Consider the following 21,012-nt stretch of genomic DNA (forward strand, 5'->3'; position numbering starts at 1 on the left):
TGGTAAGGAAATCATAGTTGCCAATAATTTATTATGTATTTTAAAATAACAATAATGGAAGAATTGTAAATTTTCCATCACAAATGATAAATGTTTGAGGTAATATCCCAATGACCCTGATATGATCAATATACATTGCATATGTGTATCACATGTATCCCTCAAATATTTATGACTATGCTATAGTAATAGAAAATGTGAAATACAAAAAAAAAGTCATAGGAAGTACAATAAGAAAGGACACACACAAAGGTCCTAATACACAAACACATACACACAGACACACACACACACGTGCGCGCGCACAGAGATCCTAATAATACATGCGAACAGATAGTCTTGGGTGGAGGGCACAGGGAAGCTCATACACAGCCAAAATTGACTCGATGTTTTTCAAAAATATAATACATCGTCATTAACTATAGGGACCATGTTTTACAATAAAGCTCTTGAACTTATTCCTCCCATTTAACTAATAATGATGTACCCTTTGATCAACATTTTTTCCAAACCTTTTCCTCCAATCACTCTAGCCTCTGGTACCCACTGTTTTACTTTGTACTTCTATGAGATCAACTTCTCTGGATGCCACATGTAAATGAGATCATCCAATATTTGTGTTTCTGTGCCTGGCTAATTTTACTTAACCTAATGCCCACCAAGTTCATTCACATTGTCTCAAACGACACAATTTATTCTTCTTTTTTTTCCCCCTATGGTGTAATAAGATTTTATTGTGTATGTATACTGCATTTTTAATTCATTCTTTTGTTGATGGACACTTAGATTAATTTCATATTTTGGCTGCTGTGAATAGTGTTGGAATGAACATGAGCATTCAGATACCTCTTTTTTGAAACAGAGTCTCGCTCTGTTGCCCAGGCTGGAGTGCAGCTGTGGCGTGATCTCGGCTCACTGCAACTGCAATTTCCGCCTCCCGGTTCAAGCGACTCTCCTGCCTCAGCCTCCCAAGTAGCTGGGACTACAAGCGTGTGCCACAACACCCAGCTAACTTTTGTATTTTTAGTGGAGAGGTTACACCACGTTGGCCAGGCTGGTCTCGAACTCTTGACCTCAAGTTATCCACCCACTTTGGCCTCCCAAAGTGCTGAGATTACAGGCATGAGCCCCCAGGGGTGCCAGGCCAGATACTGATTTTATTTTGTCTGTATACCCAGTAGTGGGATTGCTGGATTATATAGTATTTCTACTTTTTATCTTTTGAGAGTAGATGTTAACTGTTCTCAGCACACAAATAATAACCATGTGGGGTAATGCATTTTTAATTACTAAATTTCACCATTTTACAATATACATATACTTTAAAACATCCTGTTTTATACTCTAAGCAAAATTTTATCTTTCAGTTAAAACAAACAAAAACAAAATAGCATGAACCTGGAAACTACACATATACCCATCATCAGTAGAATGATCAAATAAATTGTGGTATATTCATAAAATTGAAGACAAGAAAGTAACAGCTACAGTAGTAGGCAAGCACTTTCAGAAGTTTCAGTCTAACCTCAGATTATCTCGGTACTTAGTATTTGATTGAGGTGATACCAAATGAAAGAAAAAAAAGTAAGCCAATAGTAGAAATTTAATTGGAAATATCATATTTTAATATTAAAACTAAACTTTAGACAGTCAACACATTAATTTTTTTTAAAATATACAAAATAAATTTAAAAATCTTAGAAAATAAGTGAATACAAAATTTGTGGGAAGCAGCTAAATTATTGCCTTGCAGGAAATTTATAATTTTAATTTCATATACTAGAAAAGAAAACCAATTATTTAAAGTCCCATTTCAATAAGATTAAAAACAGTAAAAAAAAAAATAACAGAAAATATAAATACATATGCCAAAATAAAATAAATTGGAAAACAGAAAAATCAAAGCCCAAGTTTTTTTTGAAAAAAGTAATAAAATTGACAAAGCTTCAGCCTGATGGATTTGAAAATGTGAAAATACAAATCCTAACACCAACAATGAAAAAGATAATATAATTTCAATCCTTTCTCACATTATAAAAGATAATAGGATATTATAAAAAAATTTGTGAATACATATTAAAACTCGAAAAAATAGATATTATTTTTTAAAGAAACATCTTACCAAAACTAGCGTTAGAAGAAATTTTAAAATATGAGTAATCTTAATAGTTGTTGACTTTTTAACTAAATACTCTCCTGGTCAAATTAGGTGGCTCACACGTGCAATCCCAGCATTTTTGGAAGTCAAAATGGGAGGACTGCTTTACACCAGACAGTTCAAACCAGCCTTGGCAACATAGGGAGACCCCATCTCTAGAAAAAAAGAAATTAGCAAGGTATGGTGGCACACACCTATAGATACTTAGGAGGCCACCATACTACAGCCTGGACAATAAAGAGAAACCCTGTCTCTAAAAAATATTGATTAAAAAATTCCCACAAGAAAACTACAAACATTTAAAGAAAAAGTAATACCAAACTTAAACTCTTTCACAGTTTTCAGGCTAGTATAACTCTGGTAGTAAGCCTGAGGCCATTACACAGAAAAGAAAATTAAAGAAAAATATACCCATAGCATGGATGCAAAAACTCATGAATAAAACATTAGCAAGTTGAATTTAGTCACAATAAATAGAATAAGTGGGAATTATTCCATGAATTCTAGGCCAGCTTATTATTTAATAATCAATCTCTCATTAGAACAAGTCAATACAAAAAAGATGTGTTGTAAATATTATATGGGAAAGAACAAATGTCACTAATATAGAAAAATAACTATTGCTCAATAAACAAGTGCTTTAAATGATAAATCAATAAAGTGATATCAATAATTGTTAATTTTTATTTTATTTCAGACCTAGTTAGAATCATAAAAGAGTTTATTCTCTGACAGAAATTGATAATCTAATTTAAAATCAATTTAGGGATCAAAAGAAACAGTTAAGAAATACAAGGACAGTTTGGAAGAAGGAGATAATAATGATCCACAATAAAAATATATCATTTAGATAAAATGAGAAAATTATATAGTAATGGAATAAAAATTGTTCGTTAGATTAATGAACTAGCTCATACATACTGAATTGGATACATGTATGTGTTCAAATTTAGCATATGATCAAGGTAGCCAATAAAATCAATGAGGAAAAGATGTATAATGAGAAGGAGTCATTATATTGTAGCGATTGACCATTTTATTGAGGTTGCTGGGGGAACAATTCAGATTTCTGCCTCATTCTATTACAGACATAAATTTCAAATCAAATAACAAAAAAAATTTAAGCAACAAATGGATGAAAGTATCACATTATGGAAAACTATGTTTAAAGTCTTACAGCAGGCTATTATTTCTTAAAAAAAATAAGATACACGTTATTGGTATACTGACAGTAGAAAATTTTATGGGTTTAAAGTATAAAGTTTGATAACAAAATTTGCTTGTAAAATTATTCATATTAACATATTGATAATAACATATAAACATATAAGCTAATGGACAATGTTCAGATTGACAGCCAAGTAAATTCAGATACTTAAGAAATGAAAATGTTGAATTTCTGTGATGAGCAAATAAATATATATTAAACTAAATATATAATATATTGTATATAGATTCACAAATAATTGAAATTTATCAGTATTATTTCTGGAAAAAATGATGTGATCATACATTGTTTTAGAAAGCAAAAATGGAAATAGGCCTTTGAAAGGCAATTTGGCAGTTTAGACTGAATTTTTATAGGCATAAATTTTCAAGACAAATTTAACTCTTCAATAGCAGCTAAATAATCTCTCGTGTAAATGAAGAAAAAATATAATTATGTTTTTAAGAGCAAAAACTAAGAAAATATATTAATCATTTATCAATATATAATTTTTAGGCAGTTGTATCATATGGGATACAAAAGAGTAGTTAAATAAAATGATGTAGAGCTACCTGTGTTGACATTAATATGAAAATATTCACAAGCCACATTTTCTAAACATTTTATATGAGTATAATAAATATTATTTTATATTATTAATGTAAAACTGTTCCATTTGCATATATGTATTTCAGTATAAGTACTTAGAAAATGATTTGGGAGAAGAAAAACTGAATTGCAAAGAACAGTTTTATAATTCAAGGCATGTATCAATTGAATATATTGATTTATGTATATTTAGAGAAGAAACAAAAATGTTGGTATGCAGAAGAATCTGTATTTCTATCAATCAGCTCTTCTTGAGATATAGGAGTCTATGAAGGCTCAGAATCTCAGGCATGGTCACCAGAAAAGCAAGAGAAGCATTATTTGAAGTGTTATGTCATCCTGAATTCAAATGATAATGGAATGCATTTTCCCATAGAAACATTATTAAATATGGTTCTCATGAAAATCACCTAAGTTAATGCATAATAGGTAGAGAGATGAATATGTGATCAATAAGTGATAGATAGCTAGGTAGGATGGATATGATTGTACTTTTATTTCATGCATGAAATTTTCTCTTTAAATACTTATTATTGCAAATTTAAAATAACACTTGAAATTCACTGAATTTTAAGTTAGGGAAAGTATGTGGTTGTTAAAATCTATTTTTCTATTTGAAGGCTATTTGAAGGGCGTGAAAATCAGCCAGCATTTATAGAAGTTCACCAAGTGGTTGTACCTTAGTTAACATTTTAGTTCTCATTTATAACATGTATTTACATACCTCATTACTGTTGAGCTCACTAGAACTATATAATATTAATGAAGTTTGTTTCAATAGGCCAAAGTGAGAAACTCCAATTTTTCTATAAATTTTTAATTAATTTGAAAGTCTTAAGTTTTCAGTGAGGCCAACAGATGTAAATTAAATATTAAAAATGGTAGAATGAGAATAGAAATATGACCAAAAATCCTACGCCCACAAATTTTAACTATAGTTCTCAAAAAGCATCTGGAACTTTTTTTTAAATAGAGGAGTGACTTTTAAACAAAGCTTCACATTAATATTAGCTATGAAATTACAAATTCCCCCTCTCATCTCTGCATTTAGTGGATTCAGAAAGGAGACTGGATATGTATAATTATGGAGATTTATATATTTATGATGCACTCATGCATTTAGAAAAAGGCATTGTGCATACAAATGAGTGTTAAGACAAACTGTGTTTAAATAATGATGATACTTTATCGCTAATGTTAATAGCATATTCAGTACTAATTTAGCAGTTATGATGCTATAGTATAGTGTCAGTCAACGTTATCAATAATAATAACTGCTTAATGTTTACAGCAAAATATTGGTAAAATGTATTTGTTCTATTCATTAGTAGACTGTTTTCAGAAATTTACTTATATTTTCCATTGACATATTTTCATAAAGCTTATGTATTAATTAATTGGTTCAATACAAAAATTTGAACGCTATGTTCCTTCTATTATGTGTTGATTGCAGCAATTTAAGACAGTATGACCCCTGCCCTCAGAGAAAGCATATTTAATAAAAACAGACACAACAAAATAATAAGACATCAATTACTTATATATACTAATGAAAAACCTACAAGGGAAATTCTAGGCTCCTAAGTGAATTTAATAGATTTATATAATTTAGGCTAAAGAATCCCAGACTTTTTCATCGTGAAGTAATATTTTAATTTAACTCTGAAGTATGAATAAAATATAACCTTTGGTGAAGGAGTGGTCACGTACTCTTGTGTTCTCAGAAAGATGTTGTATAAGTGTTATAGGACTTCCCTGTCTACAATTGAGCAAACAAACCAGTTTCTGTTGTCAATGCCAAGATAAGCTTTGACCAGACACCCTCCCCCTTTCCCAATATTGGCCATTTGAAAGAAACATCTGACAGAGACTCAGAGCTCATCTGCCCTGGCCAATTAGGACTCAATGGTATCAACTCATTAGAGCTCAGGTGTACCAACCAATCAGAACTAAGTAAGTTTCAATCCTTCATTGGCATTAATGGGCCTGATTAGGAACTTGGGCAGGAACCTTTGCCATAAAACCTGAATCATCTTTTTGTTGCCTGTAACACAGCTTTGATTAGAACAGAAGGCTGTCTATCCCTGGTTTGCAAACTACTCAAAGGAATAAAATTTCCCTCCAAATTTATTTTCAAAAACCTTTTCTTCACAATCAACAAATATGGAAATAAATAAGAAAGGAAGGAAGGGAGGGAGAGAGGGAGGAAAGGAGGAAAGAAGGAAAGAAGAAAAGGAAGGAAGGGAGGGAGGAAGGGAGGGAGGAAGAAATAGGGGAAAATTTTCTTTAATATACAGGAAAAAGGGCTGTCATCCAAAATTATAATGTGTTATTTGTATATGTCATATAATGAAAAAGTAGATGAAAGTGAAAGAGATACTGAAATAGGACACATACTTTTGCAGATCTTAAGCTGTAAATCCAATCACTGTATAGTTAAATATCTTCCCAAAGATTATTGGTTAGAACAGTAAAATGAGGGTCCTAGACAAAGTCTAATGCAAAGATCTAGTTTTACATGAGTACATGCCTAGGAAGGAGAGATGGTAAACCATGTTGATAGCCGATTCAGACTTCCAGTCTTTTCTTAAACTGAAAAAAGAGGCGAGGAGGCACCAAGGGCCAGATAATGACATCAAATGCCTCTGGGTACAAGAGCTTTTCCAGCCGTGCTGAATACTGGGGCACTAAAAATTAAATGAAGATGTCTTTGTAGGACAAAGGAAATCATATTTAGTGAGAGGTTGCTGGATACAACAAATATGAATTGAAACTGTGATTTATCCTCCCACTCTTCATCATAGTAGATTTCAGGATAATTGCTCCCATTTAAAAAGTCAGTAATAATGACAAAAGAACTTCAGAAAGTGTATGCATTAATGTTGGAGGGAAAAAGGTAAGAACAAGCACTGCAAATGACAGGTGAAAAATAAATTTCTCAAGATGAATTTCAGTGAAATAGGAGCAGTGTTCAGAGAAAATATCTCCATAATTTCAAATAAATTTTAGGCTTTAAAAATATTTCAAAGAAGAGTACAGAAACTCAAAATGAGATCGTGAGGGGAAAAAACAGAGATTTAAAAATGCGATGGTTAAAATATAAACTTGATATGAAAATAAAAATGCAGTTAAGTGTTGAATGGTAGATTAGAGGCAATAAAGCACATATGACTATAAGTACAGCCTAGTGCATTATGGAAAAGACAGAGGAAATCATAAGATTTTAAGTGGAGATGAAAGACCCAAATAATAATTATGGAGTAGATCATAGATATTGAGGAATATTGGATATAAAATAATGTGAACCTGAAGCTCTGGAAGAGGAAAGGAATGATAACTGAAAATGATACGTATGTTTAAAGATATAATACAATAATATTAGAGAGAATGATTAAGATCCTCCAAAAATCCTCTTCTCAATAAAAGCAAGGAAAACTGGCAAAACTCTCATAATGAAGTTTTCAAAATTCATGAAGTTAATTAAAATTTGCAATAACCTTGAGAGTGTTTATTCAAGAAAATGGCTAACTTGTAAAAATAGTGAGGTCTGTGGCATTGCAACTTTTTTATGCCATCCCCTCTGTCCTCCGTTCTGGGATAACTTTGAAAACCAACAGCCCACAATAATGATAGCATCCAGGAAGCTTATGTAGGAAATAGAAAATGGTTGGAGCTCCTTTAAAGCCTCATTCTCAGAGAGTGGTCATTATTTGAGCTGTCTGTCACTTCCTTGGATAACTCCACAAACCAGCCTTGTGATTATTTGACCTGACTTAGTCATAATCGAGTGTGAACAAGTAGTCTTTACCTAAGGTGTGTTTGCTGAAAACAAGCAGTGGCAATTGGATAAACTGCAGCTGCCTGAGATGGAGATAAAAGTTGGGGTAAATTTCAGGCTGATAGATATTTAAAATAAAAAACTGGGGAAGGAGCTGTCCATAGGGGGGTTGAAAAGCTTCAACATATTCCTGGAAATCTAAAGGGCTGCATGTGCAAGTCTGTCTGCATGTGCAGTCATGTGGCCTAATGTAAGTAAGAAGTAAAATGTAACAAGAACTGTAAATTGCTTGCCTAAACATTGACAGTGTGTCCCCAAATGCATAGAATCCCTTGGCAAATGCTAAAAGACATATTTATACCAGGCATTTAAGGTAATATCTATTCAATCATTAGCTGATGACAAAGCTAACTGAGATGAAACTGCAGTAGCTACATCCAACAAAGAATACAGACTTGACAAAATTAATTCAAGAAATAAATGAAAAAAAACCAGCAAGAACAAAAAAAATTACTGGGGATAGAAGAGAATCTGATTACAAAATTTGCCATTATATATTATTCAATATTTTAAATTTTTAACGAAGAATGTATGAGACATGCAAATAAATAAGAAATATGGCTCATATACAGGAAAAAGTAAGATCAATAGAAACTGCACTACAGAAAACAAAAATATTGGAATTATAGAGAAAACATAAAGTTTGCTATCTAAAGAATATTCAGAGAACTAAAAAAAATCTTCTCTAAAGAACTGTTGGAAATATGAGAATAATACATCATCAAATAAAGGAAAATATCAAGAAAGATATATAAATTATTTAAAAGTTTATAATACAGTCTATAGGGTCAAAACACACAATAATAATTAAAATAAATTCACAGGAGGCACTCAACAGAAGATTTGAGCTTTCAGAAGAATGAATGCTTGACCTTGAAGATAGCTCAATTTATATAACCAGTCTGAGGTACTGAGAGAGAAAAGAATGAAAAAAAGTCTCAGAGACCTGTGAGATACCATCATACATATATATACATAATGAGAGTCACAGAAGGAGAAAGAGAAGGAGCAGAAGGAGCAGAGAGAAGAGGGGAGGAAAAGGGGTAGAAAGAATATTTGAAAAATTAATGTCTGAAAACTTCCCAAATTTTGATAAAAATTGTTGATCTACATGTCCAGAAACTCAGTAAAACCCAAAAGGAATAAACTCAAAAATCCAGACGTAGACATATTATAAACTATCAAAAGCCAAAGTTGGAAAGAACCCTTTTTAATTTATTTCATTTTTATTCAAACATTTTCATTATATATAAATACATATAATTATTCCATGTTTAAAATTTTCAACAAAAACATGATACATGGCAAAAAAATTTTTTTAAATGTCTTATATACAGGAAAAAGTAAGGTCTATAGAAACTACTCTACAGGAAGCACACATTTTGGACTTACAGCAAATAACACGAAGTTGGCAGTTTAAAGTATGTTCAAAGAATTAAAGAAAATCTTGTCTAAAGAATATGAGAAATTATATTCTATAATATATAAATATAATACATACAATATAAAATATATAAAAATGTATTTTATATAATATATAATAAAAATTGTACCTATATATTAATATATAAATAATATATAATGTATTATGTATATTTATATAGATATAATTCTCATAATTTTTTAGACAAGATTTCATATATGCATTCCAAAATTTTATGTATACATTCAAATTGTATACATATATCAAAACATCACATTGTACCTATAGGTACAGTGTAACAATATGTACCCATAGGTACAATGTGATGTTTTGATATATGTACTCAATTTGAAATGATTAAATAAAAAAAAACATATCTATCACCTCACCCATCCTTTTTTTTTTTTTGAGACATTTGAAATTTGCTGTCAGCAATTTTGAAATATTAGATACATTATTATTAACTGTGGTCACCTTGCTGTGTGGTAGATTTCAAAAGCTTCTTTCATCTGTTGAATTAAAACATTATGTCCTTTGACAAACATTTCCTCTGCCAACCCTTGGCCTCTAATAACCAACATTCTCCTTCCTTCTTTGATGAATGTGACTTTTTTAGATTCACCATAAAAAGGAAATCATGCAATATTTGACATTTTGTGCCTGGCTTACATCACTCAGCAAAATGTCTTCCAGGTTTATTTGTGCTATTGCCAAGGACAGCATTGTCTTTTTTTTTTTTTAAAGCTGAATGGCTTTCCGTTGTGCTTATATCTAATATTTTCTTTATCTGTTCATCTGCATAGACCCTTAGGTTTATTCTACATCTTGGCTATTGTGAATAACACTTCAGTGAATATGAATGCAGACATGTCTTCAATATATTGATTTCAGTTCCATTAGATATATACCCAGAAGTAGGATTGCTAGATCATATGGTAGTTCTCTTGTTCCTCTAGCTGTCTATAATTTCTACAAGATGTTGAGACAACTTTATACCATTTTTCATGGCTGTACTAACTTACATTTCCACTAACAGTGTTCAAAGATTCTGTTTTCTCCACATCATTACCAACATTTTTTAGTTCATCTTTTTTATCATAGTCATTCTAATAGGTGTAAAGTAATATCTCATTGTAGATTTAATTTTAATTTACCTAAAAATTAGAGATATTCAACAAATTTTTATGACTCTACTGGCCATTTGTATATCTTTTCTTAAGAAACATCTGTTCAGGCTCTTTGCTCATTTTTTAGTTGGTTATTTGTTTTCTTATTATTGAGTTGTTTGAGTTCCTTATGTATTTAGGATATTAATCCCTTATCAAATGTATGGTTTTATAATATTTTCTTCCACTCTATGGGTTATGTATTCACTCTGTTGGTTCCTTTGTTATGAAAAAGTTGTTTTTAGTTTGATGCAGTCATTTTATGTATTTTTACTGTTGTTACCTGGGCTTTCAAGGTCATATCCAAAAAGTTACTAACCAAAACAATGACATGAAATATTTTTTGATGTTTTCTTCTAGTACTTTTATATATTTCTGGGTTTTACTTTAAATCCCTAAACCATTTTGTGTTTATTTTTGTATATGATGTGGGAGGAGAATACAGTTTCATTCTTCTGCTTATGGATATCCACTTTTCCCAACAGTATCTATTGAAGAGACTACCCTTTTCCCATTGTGTATTTTTGGGATTTTTGCTGCTAATCAAATAACCATAAAGGTGTGAGTTTATTTATGGGCTTTCCACTCTATTCCATCAGTCCATGGGTCTGTTTCTATGCCAGTACTATCGTCTTTTGATCACAATTGCTTTAAAGTATGTTTTCTAATCATGGAGTTTGATACGTTCAGTTTTTTTTCTTTTTGCTTAACATTGCTTTGACTATTCAGGATCTTTTGTGGTTCCATATGTAATTTAGAATTTTTTTCTATTTCTGTAAAAATTACCATTGGGATTGTGTAGGGATTCATTGCATCTATAGATTTCTTCAAATAGTATGGACACTGTCAAAATTAATTATTCCAGTCCATAAACTTAAGTTATCTTTCTATTTATTTGTGTTGTCATCAATTTATTTCATCAGTGTTTTATATTTTTCAGTATACAGATATTTCACCTCCTTGGTTAAATTTATGCCTAAGTATTTTTGTTGCTGCTGCTACTGTAAATGGGATTGTGTCCTCAATTTCTCTTTCAGAGTTCATTGTTAGTGCATACAAGTGCTACTGATTGCTGCACGTTGATTTTGTATCCTGCAAATTTACTGTATTTATTAGTTTTAATTTTTTGGTGGGATCCTTAAGGTTTTCTATTTATAAGATCACCTTGTCAGCATACAATTTCACCTTGTCCTTTCCTATTAGGATGCATTTTATTTCTTTCTCTTGCCTAATTGCTCTGTCTAGTACTTCCAATACTATGTTGAAAAGAAACAGTGAGAATGGGCATCCTCATTTTGTTTTTGATAATAAAGGAAAAGATTTCAACTTTTAACCATTGATTTATAATGTTAGCTGTCAGCTTATCATATGTAGCCTTTATTGTGTTGAGGTGCATTCCCTCTGTAACTAATCTGTTGAGAGATTTTACCAAGAACAGTTGCGGAATTTTGTCAAATGCTTTTTTTTTGCACTTATTAAGATGATTATGTATTTTTGGTCATTTATTCTGTTATTGCGGTGTGCCACATTTACTGATTTGCATATGTTGAACCATTCTTGCACCTCAGAGATAAATCCCACTTGCTCATAGTACATAATTCTTTCAATGGGTTGTTGAATTAGGTTTGCTCATATTTTGTTGAGGATGTTTTCATCTATGTTCATTAGTGATATTGGCCTGTAATTTTCATTTCTTGTAGTGCTCCTGTCTGTCTTTGGTATGTGGGTAATACATGCCTTAAAAATGAGTTTGGAAGTATTCCATCTACTTGAAATTTTAGAAAGAGTTTGAGACAGATTATATTAGCTTTTCTTAAATGTTTGGTAAAATTTAGCAGAGAAGCCATTATGTCTCAGGCTGTTCATTGATGGGGGACCGCTTATTACTGGCTCAATCTCCTTACCCATTATTGGTCTATTCAGATTTTTAATTTTTTTCATGATTTCGTCTAGTAAGCTATATGTAATCAGAAATTTCTATATATCTTCTAGGTTATCCAGGTTGTTGGTATGTAATTATTCCTAGTAGCTTTTTAGAATTTTTTATGTTTCTATCATATCAGTTGTAATTTTTCTTATTTTATTTCTGATTTTATCTATTTGTATCTTCTATTTTTTCTCAATTGTTCTTTTGAAGAGTGTTTCAATTTTATCTTTCCAAAAACCTCTTAGTTTTGTTGATTTTTAAAATTATTTTCCTAGTTTCTAAATTATTCATTTTTGGTCTTTGTTATTTACTTCCTTCTAACTTTGGTCTTAGTTTGTTTTTCCTTCATTTCTCAGATATATAATGTTAGATTATTTACTTAAGATCCTTCTTTTTCACTGATACAGGCATTTTTTTGCTATAAGTTTCACTCTTAGAGCTGCTTTTGCTGCATCTCATATGTTTTGGTATGCTGTATTACCATTTTCATTTGTCTCAAGGTATTCTTTGATTTTCCTTTTAATTTATTCCATAACCTACTGGTTGTTTAGGAGCATGTTGTTTAATTTCAACATATTTTTAAAATTTTCAGGATAACTTCCATTGTTGATTTCTAGTTTCTTGTTATTGTGATTTAAAAAAAAAACTTGATATAATTTAAATCTTCCAGAGAGAGAATCTTTTTTTCTTTTTGAGATGGAGCAGAGAGAGAATCTGAAAAGCAGCAAGGTCAAATAATCTTTTTAAATAGATAATGGGTTAAAAATAAGATGAACAGCCAATTTCTAATTGAAAACCATGGAGAAGAGAAGGCAGTCACATGACATATTCAAAGTGCTGAGGAAACAGCTGTAGACCAAGAATTTGATATGCACCAAAACAAACTTTCAAAATTAAAGGATACGTTAAGACAATCCCAGAAAAACAAAAACAGAGATGATCTGTTGCTACCAGAAAAGCCTTACAAGACGTAGTAATCGAAGTCCTCCAGGCTGAAATGAAAGGACATCAAACAAACTCAAAATTACATGAAGAAATGTAAAGCACAAGTTAAATATAACTGCATACGTAAAGTATAATATAATACTGTTTTTTGTTTGTTTGTAACTCTTTTCTATCCCACCTATGTTAAAAGATCTGTGCATAAAACAATGGCTTGATTGTAAAAATGTGTTGCTGAACATGTGAAGTATTAAGATATGTTTTATGACAATAACAGCACAAAGAAGAGGGGGAAATGAGCTATATAGGAGCAAAGCATATTTATATTATTGAAATTTAATTGCAATATATCTAAACTAAATTTCTACAACATAAAATATTAATTCTAATAAAAATACTGTGATATACTATGAAAACACAAAAATATTTTTAAAAATTGCCAAGAAATTGAAATGACACACTGTAAAATATCTATACCAAAAGAGAAGGTGGTGGCCGGGCACGGTGGCCCGTGCCTGTAATCCCAGCACTTTGGGAGGCTGAGGGTGGTGGATCATTTGAAGTCAGGAGTTTAAGACCAGTCTGGTCAGCATGGTGAAACCCCATCTCTGCTAAAAATGCAAAAGTTAGCCAGGTGGTAGTGGCACACACCTGTAATCCCAGCTACTCAGGAGGCTGAGGCTGGAGAATCACTTGAACCTGAGCAGTGGAAGTTGCAGTGAGCTGATATCGTGTTTCAATCTGGGAGACAGAGTGAGACCCTGTCTAAAAAAAAAAAAAAAAGAAAGAAAAAGAAAAAGAAGGTGGTATTACTGTAAGAACAACAAATACAGAAGACAGGAAGAAAAGAAATAGTATAATGGCAGAAGTGAACTTCACTTTATATCAAATGCAAATGGAGTAAACACTCTGAAAAAGGCAGAAATTGACTGACTGAATTTAAATAATGATTCAACTATATGACTATATTCTGCCAGTAGAAAAACACACTTTAGGTTCAAAGACACAAACAGATTGAAAATCAAGTATAGAAAAAGATATAAAGTGCAAACCATAACCCTTCAAAAAAGCCTGAGGAGCTATGTTAATTTAATATCAGACAAAATGGACACTGAAACAAAAATCATTACTGTAAGATAAAAGGATATTTTTTAAATGGTGAAAGTATAAATCAAGAATATTTACCATTTACCATTTTATTTTTTTAATTCATTTTTAATTTTTCCTTTCAAATTTTATTATAGGTTCAGAGGGTTCATTCATGTGCAGATTTGTTACATGGTTAAATTGGATGTCACTGGGGTTTGGTGTACAAATTACTTCATCACCTAGGTAGTGAACATTATACCTGATGTTTTGTAGAGTCTCACCTTCATCCCATGCTCCATCCTCAACTAGGCCCAATGTCTATTGTTTCATTCTTTGTGCGTATGAATACTCAATTTTGAGGTCCCACTTACAAGTGAGAATATGCAGTATTTGGTTTTCTGTTCTTTATTAATTCGCTTAGGATAATGATCTCCAGCTGTGTCCATGGTACTGCAAAAGACGTGATTTCGCTCTTTTTGATGGTGTGTGGTATTTTATGGTGTACATATACCATATTTTCTCTATCTAGTCCACTGTTAATGGACATTTAGATTTATTCCATGTCTACATTAGTCAGGGTTATCTAGAGGGACAGAACTAACAGGATATATATATATATATATATATATATATATATATATTCATATGTGTGTGTGTATATATAAATATATATATGGAGTTTATTAACGCACATAAACACAAGGTCTTACAATAGGCCATCTGCAAGCTGAGGAGCAAGGAAGCCAGTCCAAGTCCCAAAGCTGAAGAACTTGGAATCTAATGTTTGAGGACAGGAAGCATAGAGCATAGGGTAAATATGTGGGCTGGGAAGCTAAGCCAGTGTAGCCTTTTTATGTTTTTCTGCCTGTTTTATATCCTGGCCACAATGGCAGCTGATTAGATGGTGCCCAACCAAATTAAGGATGGGTCTGCCTTTCCCAGCCCACTGATGCAAATGTTAATCTCCTTTGGCAACACTCTCACAGACATACCCAGGATCAACACTTTGCATCCTTCAATCCAATCAAGTTGAAACTCAGTATTAACCATCACAATGTCTTTGCTATTGTGGATAGTACTGAGACAAACATAGACATGCATATGTCTTTATGGTAGAATGATTTATTTTCTTTTGGGTACATACCTAGTAATGGGATTCCTGGGTTGAATGGTAGTTCTATTTTAAGTTATTTGAGAAATCTCTAAACTGCTTTCCTCAGTGGCTGAACTAATTTACATTCCCACCAAAAGTGTGTAAGTGTTCCCTTTTTTAACAGCTGCAACAGCATCTGTCATTTTTGTACTTTTTAATAATAGTGATTCTGACTCTTTTGAGATGGTAGCTCACTGTGGTTTTGACTTGCATCTCTCTAATAATTATTAGATGATTAGTGATGTTGAGCATTTGTCTATATGCTTGTTGGTTGCATATATGGTCTTCTTTTGAGAAGTGTTTGTTCATGTCCTTTGCCCAATTTTTAATGGAGTTGTTTGGTTTTGGCTTATTGGTTTAAGTTCCTTATAGATTCTGGATATTAATCCTTGGTCAGATGCATAGTTTGCACTTATTTTCTCACATTCTGTAGGTTGTCTATATATTGTGCTGATAGTTTCTTTTGCTCTGCAGAAGTTCATTAGTTTAATTAAGCTCCACTTGTCAACCATTTTGTTTTTGTTGCAATTGCTTTTGGCATCTTGGTCATGGAATCTTTGCCCATTCCTAAGTCCAGAATTGTATTTCCTAGGTTATCCTCCAGGGTTTTTAAATTTTCTGTTTTACATTGTATTTCATCCATCTTGAATTGATTTTTGTATATCGTGAAATGGAGAGGTTCTGCTTCAATCTTCTGAAGATGATTATCTAGTTATCCCAGTATCACTTATTGAATAGGGAGTCGTTTCCTTACTGCTTGTTTTCGTCTGCTTTGTCAAAGATCAAAGTGTTGTATATGTGTGGCTTTATTTCTTGCTTCTCTAATTTGTTCTATTGATCTATGTGTCTGATTTTGTACCAGTACCATACTGTTTTTTATTATTGTAGCCTTGTAGTGTTGTTTGATGTTGGGTGGCAATTGAAGTCAGGTGGTCTTTGTTCTTATTTCTTAGAATTTCTTTGGCTATTCCGGCTCTTTTTTTTTGTTATGTATGAATTTTAGAGCAGTTTTTTCTAATTCTGTGAAAAATGTAATTGGTAATTTTATAGAAATAGTATTGAATCTGTACATTACTTTGGGCAATATGACCATTTTAAAGATATTGATTCTTCCTCTTTATGAGCATGAAATGTTTTTCCATTTGTTTGTGTTGTCTCTGATTTCTTTCAGCAGTGTTTTGTAGTTCTCATTGTAGTAATCTTACTTCCCTGTTTAGCTTAATTCCTAGATATTTTATTATTTTTGTGGCTATTGTAAATGGTATTTCATTCTTGATTTTGCCCTCAGCTTGGACATTATTGGTGTGTAAACATGTTGCTGATTTTTGTACATTGATTTTGTATACAGAAACTTTCCTGAACTTGTTTATCAGAACTAGGCTCCTTTGAGCAGAGAGTATGAGGTTTTCTAGGTTTTTCTTTTTTTCTACTTCCTCTAGGTGTGAAGCCGAGTTTTTAATTTAAGACCTTTCTCCCTTTCTGGTGTGGGTGTTTATTGCTGCTAACTTTCTTCTTCATACTGCTTTAGATGTGTCCCAGAGATTCTGGTGTGTTGTATCTTGGTTTTCATTAGTTTAAAATAATTGTTTTGATTTCTACCTTAAGTTCATTGTTTACTCAGAAGTCATTCAGGAACAGATTGTTTAATTTCCATGCAATTGTATGGTCTTGAGAGATCTTCTTGGTATTGATTTTGATTTGTATTGCACTGTGGTATGAGACTATAGTTGGTATGATTTTGGTATTTTTATTTGTTGAGAATTTCTTTATGGCCAAGCATGTGATTGATTTTAGAGAATGTCCAATGTGCAGACAGGAATAATGTATAATCTGTTGGTTTTGGGTGGAGTGTTCTGTAGAAGTCTGCTAGGTCCATTTGGTGAAGTGTTGGGTTAAAGGCTCAAATGTATTTGCTAGTTTTCTGCCTTGATAATTTGTCAAATACTCTCTTGGGGTGTTGAAGTCTCCCACTTTTACTGTGTGTTTATCTAATTCCCTTCATAGGTCTCTAAGAACTCATTTTATTAATCAAGGTGCTCCAATGTTAACAGTATATATACATAGGATAGTTAAGTCTTATTGTTGAAGCGAACACTTTAATTATTATGTAATGCCAATATTTGTCCCTTTTTAAAATTAAAGTCTGTTTTGTTTTAACTAATACTAGTAACCCCAGATCTTTTATGTTTTCTGTTTTCTTGGTAGATCTTTCTCCATCCCCTTACTTTGAAGCTATGGGTGTCATTGCATGTGAGATGTGTCTCTTAAAGATATCGTATAGCTGTGTCTTGCGTCTTTATCTAACTTGCTCCTCTGTGCCTTTTAAGTGGGGCATTTCGCCTTTTTATATTTGATGTTAATATCGATAGGTGTGGATTTCATCCTACCGTCACGTTGTTAGCTGGTTGTTATGTAGACTTTTTTGTGTAGTCGTTTTATAGTGTAAATTATCGATGTACTTAAGTGGGTTTTTGTGGTTGCTGGTAATTGTCTTTTGTTTCCATGTGTAACACTCCCATAAGGACCTCTTGTAAGGCAGCCATGGTGGTTACATATACTCCTAGCCTTTGCTTCTCTGAAAAGGATTTGATTTCTCCTTCACATATGAAGCTTAGTCTGGCAGGATACAAAATTCTTGAATACTTTTTTTTTTATTTAAGGATGTTAAATATAGGTCCCCAATCTCTTCTGGTTTGTATAGTTTCTGCTGAAAGGTCTGCTGTTAACCTGATATGGTTTCCTTTGTAGGTTACTTCCCCTTCTCTCTAGCTGTGTTAATATTTTTTCATTCATCTTGACTTTGGCAAATTGGATGATTATGTGTCTTGGGGATTGTCACCTTGCATACTATCTTGCAGGGGTTCTCTAAATTCTCTGAATTTGAATTGTTAACCTCTCTAATGAGGTTGGGACATTTTCCATGGACAATATCCTCAAATACATTTTCCAAATTCCTTGCTCTCTCTCTCTGTCTTTAAGGGATGCCAATGAGTCATCATTTTGGACTCTGTATAATCCTATATTTCTTAGAGGTTTTGTTCATTTAAAAAATGTTTTATCTTTATTTTTGTCTGAGTTGAATCAAAGAACTGGTCTTTGAGCTCTGAGATTCTTTCCTCCACTTGGTCTGTTCCGCTGTTAATACCTCCAATTGTACTATTACATTCATGTGAGGTTTTCAGTTTTGTCAGATCAGTTTGTTTCTTTCTGAAAATGACTATTTCATCTTCCAGCTCTTGAAATGTTTTACTGGAATCCTTTGATTCCTTGGATTGAGTTTCAACTTTCTCTTGACTTTCAATGACTTCCTTCCCATTCAGATTCTGATTTTGTTTTTTTACTTTTATTTTCAGGTCAGGTTTGTTACACAGGTAAACTTGTGTCATGGAGGTTTTTAGTACAGGTTATTTTATCATTCAGGCATTAAGCGTAGTACCCATTAATTGTTTTTCTTTATCTTATTTTTCTACCCACCAGACTTGCCTTACAAAAGACCCTGAACTTTAACTGATTCTAATTTCTATGTCTGTTATTTCAGCAATTTTATTCTGCTCAAGAACCATTGCTGGGGAACTAATGCAGTTATTTGATGGTAAGAAGATACTCTGGCTTTTTAGAGTTGCAAGACATTTTGGACTGGTTCTTTCTCATCTGTGTGAGCTAATGTTTCTTTAATCTTTGAATTTATCCTTTAGACAGAACTTTTTGTTTTGATATTATTTGATGCTCTTAAGAGGCTTACTATGGTGAAAGTTGGGTTTAGTCAACTGGCTTTATTTCTGGATAATTTTGCAGGGCCAAGGCACAGCTCAGCACTCTTGGGCTAAATACTGTAACCCTGGAGGATTGGATCAGACCCATGGCTTTGTTCTCTGGCTTCTTGAGGTTAAGCATCTGCTGTGGTGGAAGGGCCAAGGTGTTCCTGTCTTCTGGCAAAAGCACTACAATACGGGGTGACAGCAAAAGCACTCGATCTGGGTGATGGCAGTGGGATCAGCATGTGTGCATTAGCAGCAGCAAGGTGGTGGTGGAATCCACACATGCACATGCCAGATATATAATTTGTAAGCTATAAATGTACTTAACACCAGAGACCCAAAATATGTGAAGAAAAGACACATAATTGAAGAGACAAATAGACAATTAGATATAATTCAATACTCCACATTCAATAGTGAATAGAATAACTAGCCAGATCAATAACAAAATAGAATACGTGAATAACACAACAACAGTATAACATAATGAAACCTACTATACACATAAAGAACACTCCACACAACAAACGAGAATACACATTATTCTCAAATGTATGTGGAACTTTCTCCAGGATATACTGTGTGATAGGTTATAAAACATATCTCAAGGGTTTTTTTTAATGATATAATGCAAAATGCTTTCTCAGACTACAATGAAAGGAAGTTAGAAAGTGATAATAGGAGAAAATTTTGGAAATTCACAATTATGTGAAAATTTTTAAGATAATTGGTCAAAGAGGAAGTCACAATGGAAGTCAGAAAACACCTTGGGAAAAATGAATACAGAATCACAACACACTAAAATTTGGGGAATGCAGCTAAAGCAGTGCTTAGAGGGAAATGTATTTGTATCTGGCTATCTTAAAGGAAATAAATATTTCAAATCAATACTATAAGTTTTCACCTTATAAAATTAGAAAAAGTAGAGCTAACCACATCCAAAATAAATGAAAGGAAATAGTGTACATTAGAACAAAAAATGAAATAAAGAATAGAAAATTTAATAAAGTTATCAATAAAACCAAAAGTTACTTCTTAGAAAATATAAACCTTTAATTGACTGATAAAAACACACATATTTGAACAAATACAATAACTTGATTGCAGATATACGTATCGCTGTATCTTTGGTGGTAAGTTGAGGCAGTATATGTCTGATCACTCTGGATATCTGTGTAAAATAAAATGCTAGGTGGAGATGAGAATGATATATGGATTTTTTTATCAGTATAAAACTTCCTCAGTATGTACATGGAGAAATCAGGTATTTGAGTTTTTCCCAAAGTTCTCTCTCTCTTTTTCTTTCTATAAGGTGAGATAAAAGAAGTGATGGAGTAGGCTGACCACAGTGGCTCACCCCTGTAATCCCAACACTGTGGGAGGCTGAGGTGGGCAGTTCATGAGGTCAAGAGATTGAGACCATCCTGTCCAACATGGTGAAACCCCTTCTCTACTAAAAATACAAAAATTAGCTGGGCATGGTGGTGTGCCCCTGTAGTCCCAGCTACTCAGGTAGCTGAGGCAGGAGAATCACTTGAATCCGGAAGGTGGAGGTTGCAGTGAGCCGAGATCACTGTCACTGCACTCCAGCCTGGCAACAGAGAGAGACTCCGTCAAAAAAAAAAAAAAAAAAAAAAGGAGTGATGGAGTGTTGTTATTAAGAAAGTTAGGCTTCAGGATATTGATTAACTTGTGTAAGGACAAATAGCTAATAAGTAACAGAGCTAAGATGTAAATCTAGA

General features: G+C 32.5%; 1 protein-coding gene and 1 long non-coding RNA gene across 2 annotated transcripts in view; both read left to right on the forward strand.

Annotated features, from left to right (window-relative positions):
• The window catches only part of LOC129135926 (uncharacterized), a 458,825-nt gene that overhangs the window by 164,208 nt on the left and 273,605 nt on the right, over positions 1-21,012 (forward strand). The window lies entirely within an intron of this gene.
• On the forward strand, positions 890-20,467 carry LOC134807604 (uncharacterized). Its single transcript, XR_010148494.1, has 3 exons — positions 890-988; positions 19,051-19,104; positions 19,308-20,467. It is a non-coding gene; the product is annotated as an uncharacterized LOC134807604 (long non-coding RNA).

This window comes from Pan troglodytes, chromosome 11, assembly GCF_028858775.2.
Source record: "Pan troglodytes isolate AG18354 chromosome 11, NHGRI_mPanTro3-v2.0_pri, whole genome shotgun sequence".
Classification (NCBI taxonomy): domain Eukaryota; kingdom Metazoa; phylum Chordata; class Mammalia; order Primates; family Hominidae; genus Pan; species Pan troglodytes.